Below are 9,514 nucleotides of genomic sequence, written 5' to 3' on the forward strand. Positions count from 1 at the left end.
GCCTATCAACTTGCACCACCTTCGACTGTGAAAGTCCATGATGTTTTCCATGTGTCATTGCTTAAGAAGTATGTTAGATATGTTGATCGTGTGATTGACTCGTCTGTATTGCAGGTGGAGCCAAAAGGATAATTCCAGCCAAAACCTCAGTGCATTTTGTAGAGAAATATGCTCATGCTCCGGAACCAAGCAATCAAGTAGGTTAAAGTGCAATGGAAGCACTTTCGGCCAAATGAAGCTACATGGAAGATGGATGATCAGATGCAAGCTATGTATCCTTGTCTATTTGTTGGTTGAGCGGGTGTCTTTTGGTATATGTTGTGGTGTGGTGTTTTGGTATATGTATATATGTATATATGTATATGGATGTAAATACCTCCATGAGTTGTGTTATAAAGCTACAATAAGCGGTATAGTTTTCATGTTTCTATGTTTGTCATGTTAGTTTTCTTTTTAGCAGGTTGTCCATTGAAAATACTACAACGAGCTAAGTTATAAAGATCCATGGGTAGTATGTTTTGGGTTTTAGTGGTCTTGCTGGTTGTAGGTGTCATTGAACACTGAGGACGGTGTTCCCCCAATGGGAAGGGTTCTGTAACATCCCTAGTCAAAATTCCATGTAATAAAGCTAATAAAAGCAAATAATAACCAAGGTCATGGTACACGTGTTCCAAGCTGAACTTTGGGAAAAAACATAATGATGGGGATCACTTGTGATTAATTAATGGTTATGGAAATTGGAAAAGGAAATGGCAAAGGTTTTGGAAAGGAATGAGGCATTTATTGGCATTTTATTTATAAAAATAATGGAAACTAGGAGAAAAGGAAGGTGCAAGGTCACAGGTTTCATGTGAGGAGGAAAATGGAGGGAAATAATGGAAAATGAAGAAAATAGAGGCCTCAATGATAAAATGGCTTATGAGGATCAGTTCATAACCTTTTTTCAGTTTTAGCTTGGATCTTTGTCTTCTATTCTCTCTTTCTCATAGTCTTGGACACTTAGAGTTTTCTTGGAACACTCTTGACGGAGTGTGGCATGCTTGGGATTTGGAGAAGGGAGGAAAAGGAAAAGAAAGAACGTGAAAGAGGACATCAGGATCAACAACTACAACGGGTTTTTCTTACCAAGTTGCATGTATGTTTTCCATGTTAGTTTTTTAATGCATGTAACATGCATGTGGTTTATTGGTTATGGTCTTTCATGGGCATGGAGGATTTCCTGAATTGATAATGGTTTTGCCTAGTCTTGCCATTTCCTGGTTAACAATCGTGTTGTGGCTTTTATCTTCTTCTTTTTTTGGTGCTCATGTTCCTTTAGCTGTGGGTTGAGTTACTAGTTCATGGAGCCTTGGTTGGACAAACACTCTAGAATCCCTGTAACAACTTGGGTTGAGTCACTAGTTCTGGAATCCTTGGTTGGAAAAAATCCTTGGAGCCCTTGGTGGGTTGAGTTACTAGTCCTAGAAATCTTGGTTGGACAAATTCTCTAGAGCCCGACAATAGTTGTGGGTTGAGTTACTAGTCCTAGAAGCCTTGGTTGGAACAAATACTCTAGAGCCCTAGACAACTTGGGTATAGACTGAGCTGGTGAAGGTTAGTGGTGTCCAACTCTAAGGTGGAATCACTAGTTGAGGGTTGAGGTGGTTTCTCCTCTGAAAGTCCTAGTTTGGTTTTTTTTGAGTTGTTTCATGAGATACCACATTCATGCTTGGTATATTGCGTGGGGGTGATTAGCTAAAAGAGAGATTTGGTTTAGCCCAATCTATGGTCGGGTGGTACAAGGAAGTCCCTGACTTGGTTGGATTTGCATATGTTAATAAGAGATCCTTTTCCTTTGGTATTTTCATGAGAAAATGTGTTTGTCATTATGTGGCTTTAATAGTTGTTTCATCATTGATGTATCTCTGGTTATTTTTTGGTTATGCGCATGATTTATGATAATCTTGATGTATGGATCTCATCATATTTTTGTTAGTAGATGAAATAATAATGAATGAATGACCTAATAGATAACAATGTAGCTATTGGGAGGAGATATCAATCCTCCTTGACGATTCTCAGATAAGTATGAGATCCCTATGTTCATATATGTTGTTATGACCTGTAGAAATTTCCATGTTACTATGTGTTTGACGAAATTCCTCTGATGGCTAGTAGGGGTTAGATCAAGTCGTTGGTCAAGTGTTTTCATTAGTAACCTTATCTCAATGTTAATTATCTTTTCTGGAAGTTTCATGAATTTTTGGGTAGTGGCCTGAGTCCGGGCCCTGAAAAAGTTTCACAGAATTCAGGGTCACTGGCACAGAACTGCGTGAAAAGGGCCATAGTCACATGCATGCCTTGTTGTGGGAGCGACTGGAGGGTCTTAGTTGCATGCATGGCTTGTCATGGGAGTGACTGGGGGTCTAGATCAGCAAAACATCAACTTGTTTCAGGGGTTGGGCACCTAGAAGGGTTGGTTGTCTCCTAAAGCTTTTGTAGCTCCCGAGGAAAGTCAGATTAGTCTTGTCTTGTCGATTCCACTTCCTTAACTATACTTGGGGAGTTGAATCATATCATAGTAACTCTTTGTCACATGTTTACCCTGGTGGACCGATTAGCTTGGGTAAATGTGGGAGGAGGGTGTTACAATTAGCATACTTGGAGAGCTATTACTAATCAATTATTTATCCAAATGGCTCTTATATCAAAAACTATGCAAAAAAAGTGTGTTCAATTCTATCAATCAATATTTCTAGATAATCATAAATGGTAACTCATTATTTCTTAGAAAAATCCTTGAACCAAATAACGCCTTTATACCACAACTTTGATCCCTTGGAGGAGTATTATTCAGATTTCGAATTAGTGTGGGTCACAATATAACCTTTTAGACCCAAATCAAGAAGCTATACCTTGGAAGTCCTTGACTTTCAAACAATGAACATCTATACATAAATAACCTACAAGGGTTTCTCAAGAATTGAGAATTTGCACTTGTTAAAGCTAGAAAAAACCAATTAATTTTAGAAGAATGGTTTCTCATATATTTTCAGATATGCTACAATATGTTTGCAAATATTTCTTCATGCAAGATAGAGGATTATAACTCGGAAGCTAGGTTGTATATTTTTATTGGATGTTTCAATCCTATCACAGGACAATCATGAGACAAGTGACTCAAAGAATCTGATATGATTTGCACAATAATTATTTTTGTTGTTAAAATTTTGTTTTTGGTTCTTAGAGCTTGAAAGTAACAAGGAAATGTAGGTTAATAATAAAAATATATAACAATATTTAAAGTATTAAATATTATTATGGATATAAATTAAAATAATTATATTTAATATGTTAATGTTAATGAATTGAATTTATTAAAATATGATTATGCATTAATGTAAATATTAAGATAATGGCAACTCTCCATCAGGCTGAGTGATAATGAATGGAAGAAACTGGTGAAGAAGAAGGTTGAGACCGGCCTTTACAGTCCTAGGAATATCAATATAATGCCAGGAAAAGCTTTACTGAAGTGCCTATATTCTGTACTCTTTTACAGTGTTTTACAATCATAACTGAAGCCTTACCTTTGTTAAAGGGAATTGGAATATACAGGTGACTGTCTTCTCAGGATTTCCTGTAGGATACTGTGGGTTTTGACTCCTTGTATGTGGTGGCCTATTCGTTTCTCCAACTCCCCTTTCTTTGGGTACATCAGTTGCCCTGCCAATCGATATGGTTTCCAAGTTTGGACCCATCCTTTACACGTGTCATTCTAATTGATTTCAATTTGTCTTATTTGCAGAAGTCTTTGTTACAAGTGGGGTGCATCAAGGAACGATGTTATAGAGCTAACATATTCATAAACATAATATTAATTCAGGATGGAGATTTAATTTATCATATTATTTTATGGGTAGTTGTTTTTCATTCTTATTAAAGTTTAGGCGATATAATTTTAAGATTTAAATTTCAGGGCATTCCAATTATGTAGATTAAACAATTTAAACTTAAATTTTTAAAAATTTATGTCTGATTTTAATTAAAATTAACCAAGAAAATCGTCGTAAAAAAAGTCATTTTGTTTATAAGTTAGACTACACTTATTATTTTTTATAATTCCCGCCTGATCGACATTGACAGTTATTTTTAAATTGGTCTTGAGATGATATGTGTAGTGTATTAGTTGATTGTTTTTGGGTTAATAACGGTATAGTTATTTTAATTTTGGATCTACCCACCCTTGGTAGGAATAAAATCTTTCAAGATGCAAATTTTTTTTGAGTGCTAAACTTGAGTAAAAGTTTGCACCCCAAGAGATTTGATTCCTCTCATCGCTGAGTAGATCCTTAGTTAAGATAGATCTATGCTGATTTTTAATCATATTATTTATATTATGTAAATTTCACATCTCAAAATATTATTATTTTTAATTTTATTAAAACTTTGATTTAATCTTTATGTAATATTCACTGAATGTTTTTACTAATAATGAAGATAGAGAGTTTAGATATATCTCAAAAGTAATTATAACCTTTTGTTTTTAGATTTAATTGAAAAAATGTTATAGAATTAAATATTTATAAAAAATTTTGATTGTGAAATAAATTATGGTTTTTAAGCATGCTGTATTTTATAACAAGTGGAGGTGAATATAGATGGTGCAGAATTAATTTATTATTTTTTAAGTGCACTGTAAGTATATAGTGACGGAATCATTATTTTATCATTATTTTAATTTATAGTGCACTGTAAGTATATAGTGACGGAATCATTATTTTAATTTATATGGCAAATTGGTGTAATATCCATTTTTAAGGTCACGGCTAAGCATTATTTTAATTTATATGGCAAATTGGTGTAATATCCATTTTTAAGGTCACGGCTAAGCAAGCCAGACACCAAATTGGTGGGTCACGGCCAAGCCAGACACCAAATTGGTGTATGAGACATTATTTTAATTTATAGTGCACTGTAAGTATATAGTGACGGAATCATTATTTTAATTTATATGGCAAATTGGTGTAATATCCATTTTTAAGGTCACGGCTAAGCATTATTTTAATTTATATGGCAAATTGGTGTAATATCCATTTTTAAGACACCAAATTGGTGGGTCACGGCCAAGCCAGACACCAAATTGGTGTATGAGACATTATTTTAATTTATAGTGCACTGTAAGTATATAGTGACGGAATCATTATTTTAATTTATATGGCAAATTGGTGTAATATCCATTTTTAAGGTCACGGCTAAGCAAGCCAGACACCAAATTGGTGGGTCACGGCCAAGCCAGACACCAAATTGGTGTATGAGACATTATTTTAATTTATAGTGCACTGTAAGTATATAGTGACGGAATCATTATTTTAATTTATATGGCAAATTGGTGTAATATCCATTTTTAAGGTCACGGCTAAGCATTATTTTAATTTATATGGCAAATTGGTGTAATATCCATTTTTAAGACACCAAATTGGTGGGTCACGGCCAAGTCAGACACCAAATTGGTGTATGAGACATTATTTTAATTTATAGTGCACTGTAAGTATATAGTGACGGAATCATTATTTTAATTTATATGGCAAATTGGTGTAATATTCATTTTTAAGGTCACGGCTAAGCAAGCCAGACACCAAATTGGTGGGTCACGGCCAAGCCAGACACCAAATTGGTGTATGAGACATTATTTTAATTTATAGTGCACTGTAAGTATATAGTGACGGAATCATTATTTTAATTTATATGGCAAATTGGTGTAATATCCATTTTTAAGGTCACGGCTAAGCATTATTTTAATTTATATGGCAAATTGGTGTAATATCCATTTTTAAGACACCAAATTGGTGGGTCACGGCCAAGCCAGACACCAAATTGGTGTATGAGACATTATTTTAATTTATAGTGCACTGTAAGTATATAGTGACGGAATCATTATTTTAATTTATATGGCAAATTGGTGTAATATCCATTTTTAAGGTCACGGCTAAGCATTATTTTAATTTATATGGCAAATTGGTGTAATATCCATTTTTAAGGTCACGGCTAAGCAAGCCAGACACCAAATTGGTGGGTCACGGCCAAGCCAGACACCAAATTGGTGTATGAGACACCCATGCAGTGATTTGACTTCTAAGTCTAGAAGGCATACATACTCTATCCCCCTCCGGTTTTGAACCTGTGACCTCTTAAGAGGAAACACATGCTCTTAACCATTAGGCCCACTCAAGTTGTATTATGTATATCATGATTTTTTTTATCCAAAGAATTGCTAATAATTTTGTTAATAAAAACAAAATTACAAAATAATGAATTGAATTTTATTATTTTTAGATTTATATTGCTAATTGAACCAACATTTAAATACTTAAACTCATTTACGACATACAACAGCTCCATTCTAGTGGGCTCTATATTAATTTTAAATTTTTATTATTTTTTAATGAAACAATATATAAATATTTACAAACATTTACACCACTATAACATCACCCCATACTAAATTGTAGAGTAACTTTTGCATGATAAATATTGATAATTTATATAATAATTTAGTCAAATCTACAAAAATGTTAGAATATCTGAGTTTATTATTATATAGAATAATTAGTTTCTAAATTCATATTTGTGTAATCTATATGGATTAAAAAATAATTTTTCAATAAAAGAAAAAAAAATAACTGACTCATTTTAAATTTTTTAAACCATCATTTGTGATTCATCATCAAAGCAATTGATTTGTTTGAACATTTCAAAATCAAACTTTTCTGTCACCTATTAAATTTGACAGCCGTTGACCGTACTAAAAAGTGCCCTTTTCAAATCACAGGTATCAATCACGCAGTTTTGGGTATGTTTCTTCTTGATGGAATACCGTGGTGCCAACTCTTTTTTTTTTTAATGATATATTGGGTTTCTTCTGTTGATTGGTAATTGACCACGTGCTCTTGAGAAGTTGGGAGTGCTCTTGAGAAGTTGGCAGGGAATTTGATGGGTAAATGGTTTTTAAATTTAATCCTAAAATATAGTTAAATAATTTTTGGTTTATTAACATTTTGTATTAAAATAATCAAAATTTATTAAATATTTTATATTTGAAATTCTTATACTTAATTTATTGATAATTTGTGAATCTGATTGAAGTTAAATTAAAACGAACATTATATATAGAGAGCTTTTAGAGCTTGATTTTTTCATTCCATAATTTGTGAATCTAATTGAAGCTAAATTAAAAGAAACATTATATATAGAGAGTTTTTAGAGCTTAATTGTTTCATTCTTAAGTTATTTGATAATTTTATAATGATTTCTGAATTCAAGGTTTTGTGATCTATAATGAACTAAGAAAAGTCTTTTGGTAGAAATCATTTACTTAATAATAATTGTTTTTAACATATTAATAAATTATATTATAATTTAAATATTATTGTTTAAATATAGCCATTATTTGAAATTATGGTCTCTACATTGCTCTTTATTTAAGCCTTTGTCATGGTCTACCTCTTCATTTAGTTTTAATGATGAATCACACTTGTTGGTTCGAAAGGCCTCGGCCAAAAAATTCTCTTATGTGATTTCTACATATTTTTATTTTTATTTTATAATAAATTAAAATTTTTAAATTTAATCTAGAACAAAAACTCACCAAAATAAAAAATAAAAATAAAAATTATAAATTTAAAATAGATTTGTATCACTGAAGTGGAAAGCATAAACTAGAGCAAAGACTCATCGATTTTGTTTCACTGAAGTGGAAAGCATAAATTTTGTAAATTTGTATCACTTAAGTGGAAAGTATAAATTGGTAATAAATTTTTCAATAAATTTGGGAAAGAATATAGGTTGAAAATAGTTTATCTTGTTAATTGATTGATTAATTGTAAAGTTGAGAGGTAAGGTTTCTCTTGAGTAACTTTTGAAGATAAAAACATCATCCTATAGGTGGCATTATTGGTACAAATACTTAAGTGTCCCTTCGTGAAATCCTCCCTATAATGTTACATAGGTTGTCCATTGAACCAATATATCATAATAAAAATAGCCTTGTCAAATCATTCTCGGTATCCCATTAATGTTTAATGATACATATCCTTCCATTTGTCCACTCACTGACTTTTCGTAGTGAAAATAGCATTCATTGAATCGAGGAATTTGTATAAAGGTGGCCATGTTTTGGGTTCTTTGTATGCAGAGGGATTCTTGTCCCTTCATGAAATCCTCCTTATAGTGCTCCATAAGTTGTACACGAGATACACATATCCCACAAACCATAAAGATGTCTTAATATCTAACCAATCTGCATTAATACTTATTATTTTTTAGATTTTAATGAGTTAAATTAATGCAGGATGAAATCATAATATTGGTATTTAATTTAATTTAATTTAATATAATATTGTATAGGTTAATGTTTTTAAAGAATAAAATTAATAGAGGGTACCAAATTGAGTATAATATAATAGATGATATCAAGAGATCTAAAAGGAAGTTTTTTTTTTTTGAGGATAATAATATCAAAATCGAAAACAAGTGTTAAAAAATTAAAATGGATTATTCTTGGTGTGTGTTTCTTTTTCTTTTGCATGATCTTTTTGTGATCTCCCTTTAATGACTACCTTTATGGGGATCCACCCACTTCCTTTTTCATTATTGGTCTTAGATGTTGTTGTTTTCAATGTTTTGGTGAAGTCTAGCCTAAAAGTGTAGAAATCTAAATCTGAGAAGTTTGTAAAGAAATTAGATAACATCCCTAAAGTACATGTTAATCTTGGCAAATTTAAAGTTGTGGCTATTAGTCGTGTATATTGGGGTTTGGTAGGTCAATTCATGGGGATCTATCCATTCCCAAAGATCTTGAGACAATGGGTTGACAAAAACTAGAAGCCATTGGTAAAGGGCCAAATCAATTGTGCTTTCTGTGGGAAAGCCTTTTTCACCTTTTTGTTCAAGAACAAGGAAGTCAAGATCTCATTTTCAAGAATGACCCATATTTCTTGGGTGCCCAAGGTCTTTATTTGGATTGATGGACTTTGGATTCCAATCCAAATAATGATGTCCCCTCAACAGTTCTAGTCCAGGGAAGGCTTCTACACATGCCTCTTCATTACTTGGATAAGGATATTTTTCAAAATATTGGGAACACAATGGGTAAATATGTTGCTAAGGAAGATCCCCAGGATACTGTGTATGCACATGTGTGGATTTGCATTGAATTAGATATAGAAAATGTTAATTTTTCCAATGTTCTATGTTGTAACAATCACTTTAACAATTTCTTTGCACGATAGTAATCACTTTTCCAATTAAATTTCAATCATCCAATAATAATAAGCAATGTAGATAGAACAATAAACAATATACATAATAAAAGACAACCAACATCAATGAGACATGGAGATTTAGGTCAAAGACCAGGGAAAAGCCCCACAAGAGGGAAAACCCAACTAGAATCTTCTTCTATTAGATGTTCATCAAATGTTCAGTAGAGGTACATAGTCCAAGTACATAAACAACTAGTCAAAAGTCAAAACCT

Source organism: Pinus tabuliformis, chromosome 8, assembly GCF_031772625.1.
Source record: "Pinus tabuliformis cultivar Carrire ecotype Pingquan chromosome 8, CPIR1, whole genome shotgun sequence".
NCBI lineage: Eukaryota > Viridiplantae > Streptophyta > Pinopsida > Pinales > Pinaceae > Pinus > Pinus tabuliformis.